Genomic DNA, 14,885 nt, shown 5'->3' with positions numbered 1-14,885 from the left:
CATTCGCTAATGTATTCATTTTTGCTTCCAATATTCCAAGCATTTAAGATTAGATTTCTAAATGTTTTCGTGTAACTTTCCTGTGATGAGGAGCAATCCAATCTAGATGGGATAAGTGTAGGAAACTGAGAACAAGACCAGTTCATCCAGACTTGGAACCAGTGCTCTCCAGGAGACTCATACACACTAGAACCTCTGTTGCTTGCTTTGAAAAGGGTAAATAAGGTTTTCTCACAAAAATAAAGTCACTTTAGACATGTTACATCTGACTTAAGAAATTTCCAACCTGTAAAAAAATGTAGAAGACATTAATTGTCAAGGTCATCACCGGGTAAGAAATAAACTATGGAATGAAGCTGTGCTCAATGTGGGCATGGCTGAGCTGGCACTAGAGAGAGGCGAGTCTGCCCTGCAAAGAGCTGTCTTTGGATGTCAGTCCATGGCTCATCATTGAAGATCTCCCCTTTGATGATTTGTGTTCTACAGCCTCTTTCAGAATTCCCCACTATGAAAAATTGGTTTCCCTTTGTAAGTAGTCTGTGGGAAGTTAGTATGGTCTATATAAATATATATGTCTCATCAAATTAACACTAGAATTCAATGATGACTTTTGAAATGCCATAATTTCCTCTATATTATAGTATCTTATAGAGTTCTACTATAAAGAAAATAGTGCATTTATTTATTATATTAGTATAGATTTATATTTTACTAAAAGTCATATACCTTTATTTATATTGAAACTTCAATTTAACCCAGATTTCAACAAAGAAGGTCCTTTTAATTCATTCCCACAGCCGGTTGTCATATATATATTCTGCTTCTTAGACTATCTGAAGACCTCCTATTACTTGGTGCAACGAAATGTTACTGACTTATCTCATTTATCTTGTATTTGAATCCTGAAATTAGTAACTTTTTTCAAGATATCATGGCTGCCTTTTAAGGAGAACATGACTGAGGAGCCAGTCAGTAGCTGAGCTCATGATTTCTGATGCAATATTTGTGACCTCTAAGTAAAAGAGTGCTAAATATTATGAATGTACATGGGCACACACATATTTTGCTTTGCCTTCATAAATATGAATTAATAAGCAGGTTGCATAGGTATTTGCATTCTATGTACAAGAGAAGTTTACAAGGGGTTCAAAGTCACATTTCTCAAAATTCATGCTATGGGAGTATTCAGTTAAAGTAGTATTGATGGATTGTGGGCAACATTGAGGAACTCAAGAACAGTAGATCCTGAGGATCCCTTGATGTTCCTATAAGAATCCCCTGGAAAATAAGTTGTGACATGGTGATTGAAATGCATGGGGCCACCCCTGTGTAAACAATAGTTTCTGGAGTTCTGAGGACAAATTATAAGGTCACATTTATCAGGGCAAAAGGAGGAGAGTAAATGCGAGGAGGGTCTAGACTACTGTTTCTCCATCTATGGGTTGAGACCCCTTTGGGGGGTCAAACAACCCTTTCATAGGGGACACCTAAGGTCATCAGAAAACACAGATATTTACATTATGATTCCTAGTAGTAGCAAAATTGCAGTTATGAAGTAGTAATAAAGTTAATTTTATGGTTGGGGTCAGCAGCATCAGGAAGGTTGAGAACCACTGATCGAGATATCACGTTTCACTGACTCTTGTCTCATCTTCTCACTTCTCTGGAAAGGGAGTGAGGGTCTCATAAGTTTTGATCATTGAAACAGTCCAAGCAGAAGAGGTTCCTGCAGGCTTTCCACGGGATACTACTGTAGTACAACCCTCCTTGGAGGAAAATGAAATTACCTGGTGAAAGTGAGAAGGAAACATGGAACATGCAAAAAACCTGCTTAGGAATTTATTAGAGGGGTATGTCAGTGTGCAGAGAGAGGGGAGGGGGGAGGGAGGNNGGGGGGGGGGGGGGAGGGGGAGGGGGGGGGGGGGGGGGGGGGGGAGAGAGAGAGAGAGAGAGAGAGAGAGAGAGAGAGAGAGAGAGAGAGAGAGAGAGAGAGAGAGAGGACCTAGCACATGTACACAGGGGGTTGATGTGACTATGTCATATGCAGATGACAGGGCTCACGCATGCGTGCAAGGGCTTATCTGAGTCATACGTGTATGATGCAACCACGCATGCATGTGGGTCACATGGGGCCCCGGGACCATTAGGCACTTCTGCCTTAGGGCTTGTCCACACATGCATGGCCCTAGAACCCAGAAATGTCTGAAATCATAACAGAAAAAGTGACTTCCTAGCTGAAGACTTCCACGTACTTAATCACCAAAAGGAAATTCCTGTTCTCCTTTTGGCTGTGTCTGCTGCTATGCTTGAGCTTGGTGTACAGAGAATTCAGTGCATTTCTTTCCCTTAATAAACAGTGTTTGGGGTTTCCCGCTGGAGACGCTCGCTGTCCACTATTAGGTTGCATTATCTAATAATGAAGACAGGGCGTCATCATTCCTATCCACAATTAGTAAGAGCCCTGACCTGCAAAGCTGGCTGTAAGCTCAAAGGCACAGAGAAACCTGCTCACTGTCTTTGGAAACTTAATGAGAAGGTTGCGACATGTACAATCACTCAGGGAGGGGAAAGGAACATGTATGCAGTGCTCCTGTAGGAGGAATCCTATACTTGGAACACCATTTGGGTTTTGAAAAAAGGAATAACTATATAATTGTATTTTTATTTAGTCTCTATATGCTCCTCTAGATTAATAATTTAAAAAGCCCCTCCTTCTCGCTCTTTGTGTGTGTGTGTGTGCTGGGCATATGTTATAGTATATGCGTGGCAATCAGACAACATCTTTGAGTGTTGGTCCTTGCCTTCCCCTTGTCAGGGACAAGTTCTCCTGTCCACTGCTGCAAACATCAAGCTACATGGTCTGTAGAATTCCAGGGATTGTCTGGTCTCTGCCTATTGTCTTGCTGTTGAAGTGCTGGGATTATAAGAGAACACTATTCTGTCTGGCTTTACATGGGTTCTGGGGATTCAAACTCCTGTCTTCAGGCTTGTGGAGCAAGTACTTTACCTGCTGAGCCATCTCCCCAGCTAAATTAACTCTTATTGCTACAATTTTAGCTACTCATAAGTGTGCCAATGATGGCCTGATTCATATTTCTAGCTTAGATCTCTCCCAAGAATGCTTTCTTATTCTGCTCCATGTCTCTACCATAGGAATTATAAATTGTTCGTTTGCTCAAGAAGGGTTTTCTGTGCAGCTTGAATGGTATTGAATTCACCACTTAAATCAGCTTAGCCTCAAGCACTTCCTGCCTTGGCCTGCCAAGTGCTGGAATTATAGGTGTGTCACAACACCCGGCAACAATTTGGCTTCTATTTTTTCTTCCTACCACATCTTTGCTTTTGGCATTGTCCTGTGGAGGTCTCAAAATGGTAACCTGTTTCCACCTCTTCTGAAGGTCAGAGAGTTTCAACTTCCTCAAAGTTGTTACCTTTCCACCCAGACCAAAGGTCAGAGAGTTCGAACTTACTTCTATTCCTTCAAGGTTACAGTCTGTTTCTACCTCAAACCAAGGTGCCACCTAGATTTAGGTCAGAGAGTTCTGCCTTTTCAAGGTTATTGTCAACAGTTGTGGCTTCTGTCCAGACCTTGTGTTGCAGGAACAGAGAAGTAGATCTGTTTCTACCCCAAACAAAAGTCTAAGGATCCAACTAAATTCCAGTTCCCTCAGGGAAATAACATTGGATTCTACCCAGGGAGTGGTTTACCTACAGAATGTTTTGGTCTAAGATGTGAGCTTTTCTTGCTTTGTTCTAGCAATAGAATGTTTAATTATAAATGTAGCCCTTGGACTTCAACTGCTCTGTTCAATTCCTTGTATCGTATCATGTTAATGCAGTTTGTTTTTTTTTTTTTAAATCTTACTTCTACCTTTTGGAGTCAGGGGTATTTTGAGCAATTGGAAATTAAACGCAGATGATTTCAGTATTCACTGGAACTCCCTCCCAATACTATACTATCCTATGTTTCAGTTTTATTATTTTCACTCACATCTTTATTTTCTTTGCTATTCTTCTAATTCCCATGCCCCTACCCCTGGTAAGTGGTATTTTTGTCAAAGCTGGTCTCCGACATTGTCCTCTATCAGATCACCTATTGTGTGGTGGTATGAGTGAATCATCACACATATGTATGTGGGCTTGGGGTCTAACCCATAGTTTCTTCATCTTTGATTCTTCTCACAGAGATTGATACTACAATTGTACCATGGTATTTACATGGTATAAATATACATGTACCATGTGTGCCAAATATCACTGTTGCAGAAAATGTGAGTTAGGCATTTCTGACTTATCCAATAAGTCATAATTCACCCACTATGCATTCATGGAGGATTTGCTGTGTGATAGGAATTCTGCTCCCCTGTGTCATGGTCTATTCAGTCCCTTTTAAAGACAAGCCTCACCCACTCCCCCTCCCACCTCCTAGGCAGGCTGGATCTTCCTTGTGCTTCCAGTCTGAGCTCCTTCCTTTCTGTCCCTCTCTCCTGAAGATGCAGCTTCTGCCTCTCTCCCTTCTCCCCACCTCTCCCCTCCCCCCCTCTCTCTCTCTCTCTCTCTCTCTCTCTCTCTCTCTCTCTCTCTCTCTCTCTCTCTCTGCCTCTTTCTCCTCATCCCCCTTATCCCTCCCTCTTCCCTTTCCCCTTCCCTTCCGTTAACCCACTAAGTAATTATCCAACCTCACTCTGCATGGTGTGCCTATCCATCTCGGTCTCTCACCTGCCACATGGCTTCCTGCCTGGGACTCACTGCTTCTCATGGCCTGCTGCCTACTGCTGCCACTCAGGGAATGGTGCCATTTTATTTTTCCATAACACCTTGAAGTACAGGATTCTCCAGTGTTCTCTGCTATCTCACGGAGTGCTAGAAAAAAATAACCAACATTAAGAAATTAAAATCAAGGTTTACCCAGTAATCTTCAAGTCTATTCATTTTAGTTGCAGCATGTGAATATGTGTGCCATTTTTAATAATGATGTTACAGATTTTGCAATTATCCCTGCATGTTATTTCAATGCAACACAAAATAAAATGTGTTAGAACCTTACGTTGAATTATCACCATCAGAGTACTTTGAAAGCTAAAGTATTTTCTAATAAAGGATATTGTTTCTGTGACTATGAATCCTGCTTAGGAAACCATGATTTCTATGTTTTCTTGTAATTAAAATTAGCCCTGGTTAAAGAACACGTTCATCTCATGCCCACCCCATATTTGAGCACGCATCAATATGCAGTGATTTAGGGACCATCACCAAGTTAGTGATAAAAATCTAAGAATATTGATTATACCAGCTGCCCTGATAAATTGACTTGAGAAATTAATTAAATTCCTCAGAACAGGAAAACGGCAAACCTTTGTGTCTCCCCCAGAAACCTTCTCTCTTCCCTTTGAGTCCTTGAGAAGAGGCTTTCAGTAATGGGGCAAGGGAGTGCTTACCCTGTCTCCTTTGTTGTCTGCCTGCCTCTAAATCTGCTCTGGTCAAGTAAGGTTACTGTAGCTCCTCCTACGTGCAGAAGAGGAGACCTACATCCTTCAGGTGGGACCAGCTTTCAGCTTATTATTATTAGCATTAAAATATTGGAAAGGTTTGTAATGAGCTTCCAAAATGGGACTAGTCTCTACAGCTACAAAAAAAAAAACCCAAACAAACAAATATTCTTTATGTTCAGAATGGGAGAAATGCCACCTGTATTTTTTTTTAATATATCAGAGACAAGTTATAGCACAGACTAGGCAAAGTACATTAGATCAGCACTTGGTACAGTATTTCATTTTAGCACACCATTAAAGTGATTAAAAGTCTCTCCCTACTTGAAGCTCTCCCACACTCAGTCTCCGTCAACACTGTCTCACTTTTGTTACCCTGAACACTGAAGCTGGCAAATTTAATCTCTATCCCTTGTCCTTCACGTGTCCTAGCCCAGAGCTTATCTCCACTTCTGTCCTGTTTTATTTTCCGTTCCTCCCCGAGGCTGTGAGCCTTCAATGACTCTGTGGTGCCTGTGTTTGACTCTTTGTAAAGTAGTAAAGAAAACTAGTGGCTGAAGCAAGATGAGGCTCTGGGTGAGTCTTTCTTCATGCCCTTAGTACTGAGAAGAATTCTCCCTGGGAACAACTGCAACAGTTCTCTTGTGGCACCAATGGCCCAGACTCCTTCGGTCTTCCTATTGCTCTTTGATTAATACTTGACCTTCGTTTAAAGAGTGGCCTCACAGTTAAACATTGGTCACTGCCAAGCCATCCATCCAAACTGTATTCCAGGAAGTAAGGAGGTGGAAAGGGGGAAACATCATAAGGGCATCTTCCAGTTTAGACAGCCACATTTAAAGTTGAATTTCTGGACCTAACCATGTCTTCTTATATTTCTTTGGTCACAATTTCTTCTTGTATTTTGCTGTTCCTTTGCTGTTGTATTTATGCAGAAAGTCAAAAGACAACTGTGTTGAATCTTAGTGCATCATCATTTCCGAGAGGAAGAAAGAAGCAAGGGAAGAAAAAAAAGATTAAGAGAAAGGGAGTAAGAGAGGTAAGTGTAGATTTGCGAATCAGCCAGTCACCGCTCGGGTACTGTACAAGAAACTTTACATACATGGTTAAGGTATGGATCTTGGGAAGACATCATTCTGAATTAGAGTGATTCTTAAACCAAAGTCAGGGATATTTACAAGAGATTTTTTAAAAGGAAAAATCATATAGTGTCTTAGGGGAAAAAGACTTCTGAAGACAGAGCCATAGACTGAACTAATATGCCCACAAACCACGATGTGCCAAGAACTACAAGTAAGCATTAAAAGCTATATTAGTATAATGGATGAGAGGCAGACAAGGCAAAATTCCCTTTAGAGTCTCAGGAAGGTGCCAACTATAATCTACCTGGATTTAATATTTCTGGTTTGCAGCAATGTCTTCTCTTCGAGACTTTCCCAGCTCAAGAGACCTGAATGGCAGATGGTGTAAACATTGTCTGGTGAGTGTCTACAGTCTGGACATGAGGGATGTCTGAGACATCTGGCCACACCACCCTGGCTCCGAGCTGAGGTTCTCTGAGTCACATCAGCAGTTCTGTCACAGAGACAGAGGCTTGGGCTTTCGGATTTATGTGTCCTTTCAATTTCATTCTCTTCTTCCTTGTAAAGCTGCTAGGATCCTCCAGGGCAAAAAAACAACATACTCCAACCCCATCATCTGGTTGATGAATTATTGTTGTGAAAGAATGGGAAGGCTTTTCCGATAACCACACAAATCATCATTGAACTACTGAATGGAGGCTGCAAGACGAAAGTACATCAATAAACCTCAAGAGGAAAAGATGTATGGTTCATATTTATGCCTTTGGGCTAACAAGTGCTAATTGCCTTTCAAGGAACTATGGCCATGTTGTTATTTGTGAACAAAGTCCAGGGTTGACCTTCCCCTAGGTTGACTTAAATCTTTCTACAGATCTGTTTCACATGTTACATTCAAGAGTCTCAAAAGATCCACTGAGAATCCTAACAGCTGTGCATGCTAAGAGTTGCTGAAACGATGCGGCCTGTGGCCTGACAGGCTCACTCATAAATTACTAATGAGAAGGAAGAATGGGAAGACAAATCTTGTGCGAACTGATTAAATTTTATTTACAGAGTTATGAACTATCTGTCAAGAAGTATGCTCCAGTTAGTTTCTCCAAGATAAATGATATTCATCATCTTTACTTAGCTACTACTTATAGGAACACCATTCTAAACACACAAAATAGATGGATTGATTAATTCTAACAAGCTTGTGCTATATGAATTATTGTTACATTCTTTCCCAGATGTCCAAGATAATACTGATAGCAACATGTGGAACAAGAACTTTACCCTAAACATCGTGGTTCTGGAGTTCATACTCTTTAGCAATGTGGTTTATAACTATGTGGGCAGGTGTAGCATTGTGATCTGTGAAACTTGGAAAACACTAGAAGATAATTTAGAAGAATATTTGTATATCTCAGAATGGGAAAGGCTTTTCTAAGCATGAGTCAAACCCTGGAGTCATAAAAAAATGATAAATTTGGTCACATGAAAAATAAAAACCTTTGGCTTGTTAATAAAATAAAATACCAATGTCCAGCTAAGGGGTGGGAAAAGTATTTGCCATGGGTTTGATACACAGAGGTTAATAATATCTAAAAACAAAACCCTATAAGTCAACCAAGAAAAACAGAATAAACTAAAGACACAGGAAGTGGTTTAGGTGAAGGCAAATCATGAGGGGAGAAAAATTCCACAATGGCCAGGAAGCCATATGAAAATGCTTAATATCCCAACACTATGTAATCAAAGAATGTAATAAACCAAAGCATCGCAAATGAAAATGTTGAGCTGTTAATGACTGTGTGATTGACAGATATGTGAAAGCTTCATGGAAGATAAAATAGCACATGGCATGAATTCACATGTGTATTTGACACAGGAACAAAGTCTCCCTCGAAACTGCAGGATTTATGCATTGCACTGTGCAAAAGTTTGAAAATTCCAGGGATAATTAGCGAAAGAATTAGTGAAGAATTATCATAATGATTTATTATCTTTTTCCTTTGAAGCCCTTCATAACACTCAGGATAAAGCAAAAGAGAACACAGATGAGGGTATAGATATACATAGAATGTTTGTCTCTCTCTTGGATACCCACACCCTTGTTCACCATGAACCGATGCTTTCCGATGCTGGGTCTTCTTGGACAGACTGCTTATCACCACAGGCTGTTTGGAATTTAATGTAATTCTTGGTTTGTTTTCACATGAAATAGGATGCTTGCTATGAAAGAACTAAATTAAGAAATTTCGAAAATCTGAAATCTGTGTCAAAACTGTAGAATACTGATGTGGTGTTATCCCAAATCTCTTGTCCAGGCAAGGGCCTGGGACTTTCTTCAGGAAGCCGAGAAGGGGAAAGTACAGGCTGAGGTGCAGCAGCAAGCTCCGAAAGCCACTGCACACAGGTGACCGATGACTGAGTGCCAAACTCTCTGCTCTAAGAGGGTTCAGTTTGTGCTGACTCCTCAGATTTATCTAGTGGCAGGATTTCAAAACCTAAAGTCGAAGGAACTAAGGCTTGGCCCCATTATCCTTCTCAAAGGACTGTGACCTCCCTGGCATTAATACTCCAGAGATTTATGCAAATTTTTCAATTGGATTGATAGAATCTTCCCCCCCCCCCCTAAATATTTTGCTGAGATTCTCTTGGGATAACTTCCATCTTCTAAATTTTCTGTCTGAGCAGTCTCTATGACTGCCAAATAGAACATTCTCCTGGCTTGTATTTACTCTCTGTAGATGTTAACAAAAACCATTGGGGAACTTATTTAACTCTTTCAGAACACCCAGATAGCAACTGTAGAGTTGTGAAGATTCTAGAGTCAGGCATAGAAGAAAAGCATTTAAATCCAGATCTGCCCTTGAGTGACTTGGCCAATTAGAAAGCTCACTGAACTATTCTGAATTTTAGATACTTTTACATGTAAGATGAAGAGGTCATGTGTGGTGATCTTCAACATTCTTACACCTAAGGAAGCCCTAAAACCCTGACATATGTTTGTTCTCACTATCAGACAGCCCATCTCATTGTGTTCTTACACATCATTAATGACTTGTTGTAAGAAGTCGATAACATATGAGGAGCAGATGGAGGGAGAACATGAGCAAGGATGTCAGGACCACGGGGGGTGCACCCACCCACTGAGACAGTGGGGCTGATCTATTGGGAGCTCACCAAGGCCAGCTGGACTGGGACTGAAAAAGCATGGGATAAAACCGGACTCTCTGAACACGGCGGACAATGAGGGCTGATGAGAAGCCAAGGACAATGGCACTGGGTTTTGATCCTACTTCATGATCTGGCTTGGTGGGAGCCTAGCCAGTTTGGATGTTCACCTTCCTAGACATGGACGGAGAGGGGAGGACCTTGGACTTTCCACAGGGCAGGGAACCCTGACTGCTCTTTGGATTGGAGAGGGAGGGGGAGAGGAGTGGGGGGAGGGGGAGAGGAGAGGAGGGGGGGAGGGGAAGGGAAATGGGAGGCTGAGAGGAGGCGGAAACTTTTTTTCCTATTCTCAATAAAAAAAAGAAGAAAAAAGAAGTCGATCACATGACCAAGCTTTAGCTACACATTTTCTCCATTGAAAATCTATTTTTGTTTTGCTTTATTTTTGGTACTATTTCTAATAGTGATGGTGCTCTTTCAGAATTTATGTATTTGCTCTACCAGAAAGATGGTTTTTCTGGCAGTGAAAAAAAAAATCTAGCTCCTTCAGGCGAGATAAACTTGGTTGTGATACAGAAACAGGTGAAGTTAACATCAGGTCTGGGAGTATGAGATGAGAGCTCTGCTTCCAGGGCAGTTTTCTTTTTTGGTTTTTCGAGACAGGGTTTCTCTGTGGCTTTGAGCCTGTCCTGGAACTAGCTCTGTAGACCAGGCTGGTCTTGAACTCACAGAGATCCGCCTGCCTCTACCTCCCGAGTGCTGGGATTAAAGGCGTGCGCCACCACCGCCTGGCCCAGGGCAGTTTTCTTTCATTTTCCTGTAGGGATTGCTCATCCAACTGCTTCAGTAGCCTAGCTCTTTCCCTTCCACTTAGGTCCCCACAATCACCTCAGGAGATCATGGGCGAGAAAGCCACAGGCTCTTAACTGCCTTAGGCTAAGAGGTATTTGCAGTTAAGTTAAAGGCCTTTTGGACCTCATCTTTGACAGCATCTGCCCCACCTCTGACCTGCTTTCTGACTGAACTTCCATCACAAGCCAACATGGAAACCCTGCCAAATACCAACCCGACTGAAATGCCCTCTTCATGGGCCTGCCTATACTTGGGTCCCGTAGGCCTCTTGGATTTTCACGTGACTCTTCTCATATCTTTTAATATCCCATACTGTCTATGCAAACGCTAACTTTTTAGCACCTCACTCTTCTCTTGGGTTCACCTGGAGAACTGTCAATTGCCACCAAATAAAACTATTTGCTGTGTTTTGACTGTACTCCTGGAGCTGAACATTTATGGAAAGGAAAAAAAAAAAAAAGATCAACTTGGCAGTGACTCCCATCACCTTGAAAACAGAGAGAGAGCACATCCCTTGTAGGTAATCAGCTCTGCTGTTCATTTCCCATCGTCCCAGGGGGAAATCTCACCACTTCTTTTCTCACCTCAAGTCCTCACACCCATTCTCTCTGACATTAAAGTGTCAGCCAGTTACCTCACTTTCAATGCCATTGAAATAAAATTAAATCTTCAAAGGAGAAGTACTGTTCTCATTCCAGAATGCTCAGTGTCAACTATACATCTGCCCGCCCTTTCTGTCTCCCAAAGGTGCATCTTCACCCTGCACCGAGTCCCTCCTCTCCAGACTTTCCAAGACTACATACCTGAATCTTCACATGTTGTCTCTGTATTTCAATATATTTCTGTTTCCTCAGCCACCCCATCGGTGTGCGCAAACACATCTTTCAATGGCTATATTTGCTTTTAATTATACACATTCTGTTGGAAGATACTGCTGATCTCTGAAAGTGCCCGATGTGTAAGGGTCAGATGGGATATTTTTGACTTCGGAAACCAAAACTTTCTAAAGTTTGTGCCTCACTCTGATTTCTTTCTGCTCGACTTACCTGGAATCGTTGCTACTTTCCTGTCAAGACCTCAATAGCCCCTTCAAGGTCATGACTCTAATGACCTGCCTTCATTCACTGGACCCCCAAGGAGGTAGTATTTGAACTGGAACTTATAAACTTTAATCCCAATTGTCAACTTGACAGATTTCTAATCACTAAGGAGACTGGTGAGGTACGCCTGCAGCATTCCTGTGAAAGGATTTCCAGAGAAGATTGCTTGAGGTAGAAAGACCTGCTTTCAGTGTGGGAGGTCCACCCCATGGGTGGGGGTTCCTGGGAGACTAAACAGGGAAAGGAGGATGAATCTGAGTTTCAGCATTCAGCTTCTGCCAGCTTCCTGGCCCAAAGGACATGAAATGAGCCGGTCCCTCTGCCTCTCTTGCCACTGGGAACTGAAGGCACTGACAGATGTGTGCAGATAAGGCCTTCCTGAAGTTACGTCTGCTCAGGTTTGGGGAAGAGCAATAATAAAAAGTAACCAACACAAGCCTCAAAGGACTCGTGTTGAATGAGCAGGGAAGGCGTTCTAGGAAGAGAGGAACGGCTTCGCAGCAGGGTCAAAACAGTGCTAAAGCAAGCTCGGGTACAGAGAATTGGAATAGTCTCACTTGGCACAAAATTGGTGTGCGAAGAACAAAGGAAGAGGAGACAGAATAGACTCAGAAAGCAAAGGCGCTGCACATAAATCCCTGGGCAGACAAGGAGCCACTCATTTTCATTTAAAAGCTCCTTACTCCTTTATACATGCAGATTTTAAATTTGTTTAAGGTGGGCATTAAGTTTGCTGTTAGAGAGTAGCTCATTTATGCTAGCAGCCTTGAGGCTGTAAGAATTCTGTTTATTACATTAGAAGCCACACAGTGCTTCTACACCCCTAATGCTCTGTTTGAGATTCGACGCCGTGAATCTCACTAACTCTCTGAATATGAAGTAGGCTGTATGCAAATGTATCCGTTCATAATGAGCTTTTAGCATCCCTCCTCCTCTCTGAGGATGAAATCAGTATACAGGCTTCTTAAGGCACCCCAGACATCTTCCCGGGGAGCACAGGAGATGATTAAAGCTACTCTGCATCATCACGAGCCTGTTGAAAGACATTTTCCTCGTGAAGTTCTGCTTTCCTCTAAAACAGACCAGCAATTGCATTTGGAACCATTTCAGGGAGGAGTTCAGAGAAGATATCAATCTTTTTTTGATGCTGTTTAGTAGGTAATAATAAAGCAATTGTTGCTGTATTATAACAATATTAGTTTCCTTAGTGTTCTCCTCACAAATGAGCATCCTTCAAGATTGCACTCTCCTGCACTGTGCTCTTAATCAGATTGCCTTCAGAAGCTGGGGTACAAGACTACCCCCTTCAAACAGCCGTTCTGAGTCAGATACTGCCATTTCCTTAGTGTCATAGAGCCACAATGGGTTAAGAATGGTTGGTGTCACATAACTCTAAAGTTATTGCATATGAATAATTATATGGATAGCGAAAGAACACACAACAAGCATTCCTGTGTTTTAAAGTAATCTTCATAAATCAAGCCTTAATTTTTTTAAAAAAAAAAAAGCACATCACTGAATGTGGTAAAGTCTAATGTTCTGCTGTTTCTGTTCTGCATGAAATGGGCCAACGATGACCTTTGCCAATGATGTCTACTTTTTGATTTGGATGGAATTGTAGCTCCTTTTGGGCGAAAGAAGGGAGGATCAAGACAAAGTAGTTTGTTGCATTTGCAATGCTGAATTTCCTAAGTCAGGGGAAGGATTCCAGAGCAATTAATAATTCATGAGCTTAAAATGGCTCTCTAGAAACTCTCCATCCCTCACCCTTTCTGCTGCAGCTCAGATAGACTCTATCTTTAATCAGGTCTACGTTTAGGAGCTCGGAGAATTTTGAAGTCTCACAAAGCTTGATGGTAGACAAATTGAGAAATGGAGTATATGTAGACTCATTTGTTACAGACAAGGCTGTTTCTGCTGTTCCTTAAATCCAAGGAAGAAGAAGCTGACAAGAGCATCTGAAGTGGAGGGCAATGCTGGACCACTTAAAAAAAAAAAAAAAAAAAAAAACCTTGAATTGGCTGTCAGCAGTGAATACCACACTGAACTCCCTCATCATGCTGGCATTTCAGATTCTAAGCTCTATAATATCTACTTTCAAATTTTGTCGTTGAACTAGATTATCAGAGAATTCAGACATTTCATTGCAAGACAGCCAATTAATAATTGAACAAGGAGTATATTGAGATGGGAAGTTTTTAGTGTATTTTTATTCTGTCATATTTGCATGCAAACACATAAATGTCTCTCCATTTGACATACCCAAGAATGAATAACTTTAAACTAGTAATAGTATTTTAATTAAAGCACAGTAACTGCTTCTCTGGTCATTCTCATCTGGCACTATATTTTCTCAAAGAAAAGCAGAAAGTCAACAGTTCCTTTAGAGGTTGCCATGCCCCATTTCAAATTCGTATCTTCGGGAAACAGTATGGAGATATAAATGAGATGCACAGCCCATGGGGGAAAGTGCAGCAAGTGAGCACAGCTAGGGGAGAAATAACAGAGAAAATGTCTTCCTAATTTGATCTTGATTATTTTGGCCTTCAGGGACATAGGGACAGAGTTTGACTTAAGAATGGAAATCTGCATTTTTTAAATTTCTATAAGCAGCGGGTAAAAGGAAAAGCATTGGCCCAGGACACCCCAAAACCAAGTTCTCAGCACAAAGATTTATCACCCCTGAGGGACACAGGGGAGGAAATAAGACACAAAGACAGAAAGTATAGAACAAGGGAGCAGGGAAGGGAACATGAGAGAGAGGACAAAGGTCTGCCTCTGGATAGAGAGAAGATAGGCATGGACCATAGAGAAATGGAGTTTATAAAGGTAAACGGAGACAGTGGGGCTGATCTATTGGGAGCTCACCAAGGCCAGCTGGACTGCGACTGAAAAAGCATGGGATAAAACAGGACTCTCTGAATATGGCGGACAATGAGGGCTGCCGAGAAGCCAAGGACAATGGCACTGGGTTTTGATCCTACTTCATGTTCTGGCTTTGTGGGAGCCTAGCCAGTTTGGATGTTCACCTTCCTAGACCAGGATGGAGTGGGGAGGACTTTGGACTTTCCACAGGGCAGGGAACCCTGACTGCTCTTCAGACTGGAGAGGGAGGGGGAGATGAGTGTGAGGAGGGGGAGGGAAAAGGGAAACGGGGAGGGAAATGGGAGGCGGGGAGGAGGCGGGGGGGGGGGGGGGAGGGG

The sequence above is a fragment of the Alexandromys fortis genome, unplaced genomic scaffold, assembly GCF_014885135.2.
Source record: "Alexandromys fortis isolate MF-2015 unplaced genomic scaffold, M_Fortis_MF-2015_v1.1 scaffold_281, whole genome shotgun sequence".
NCBI lineage: Eukaryota > Metazoa > Chordata > Mammalia > Rodentia > Cricetidae > Alexandromys > Alexandromys fortis.
The sequence above is the reverse complement of the archived record's forward strand: the minus strand, read 5'-3'. Positions refer to the sequence as shown.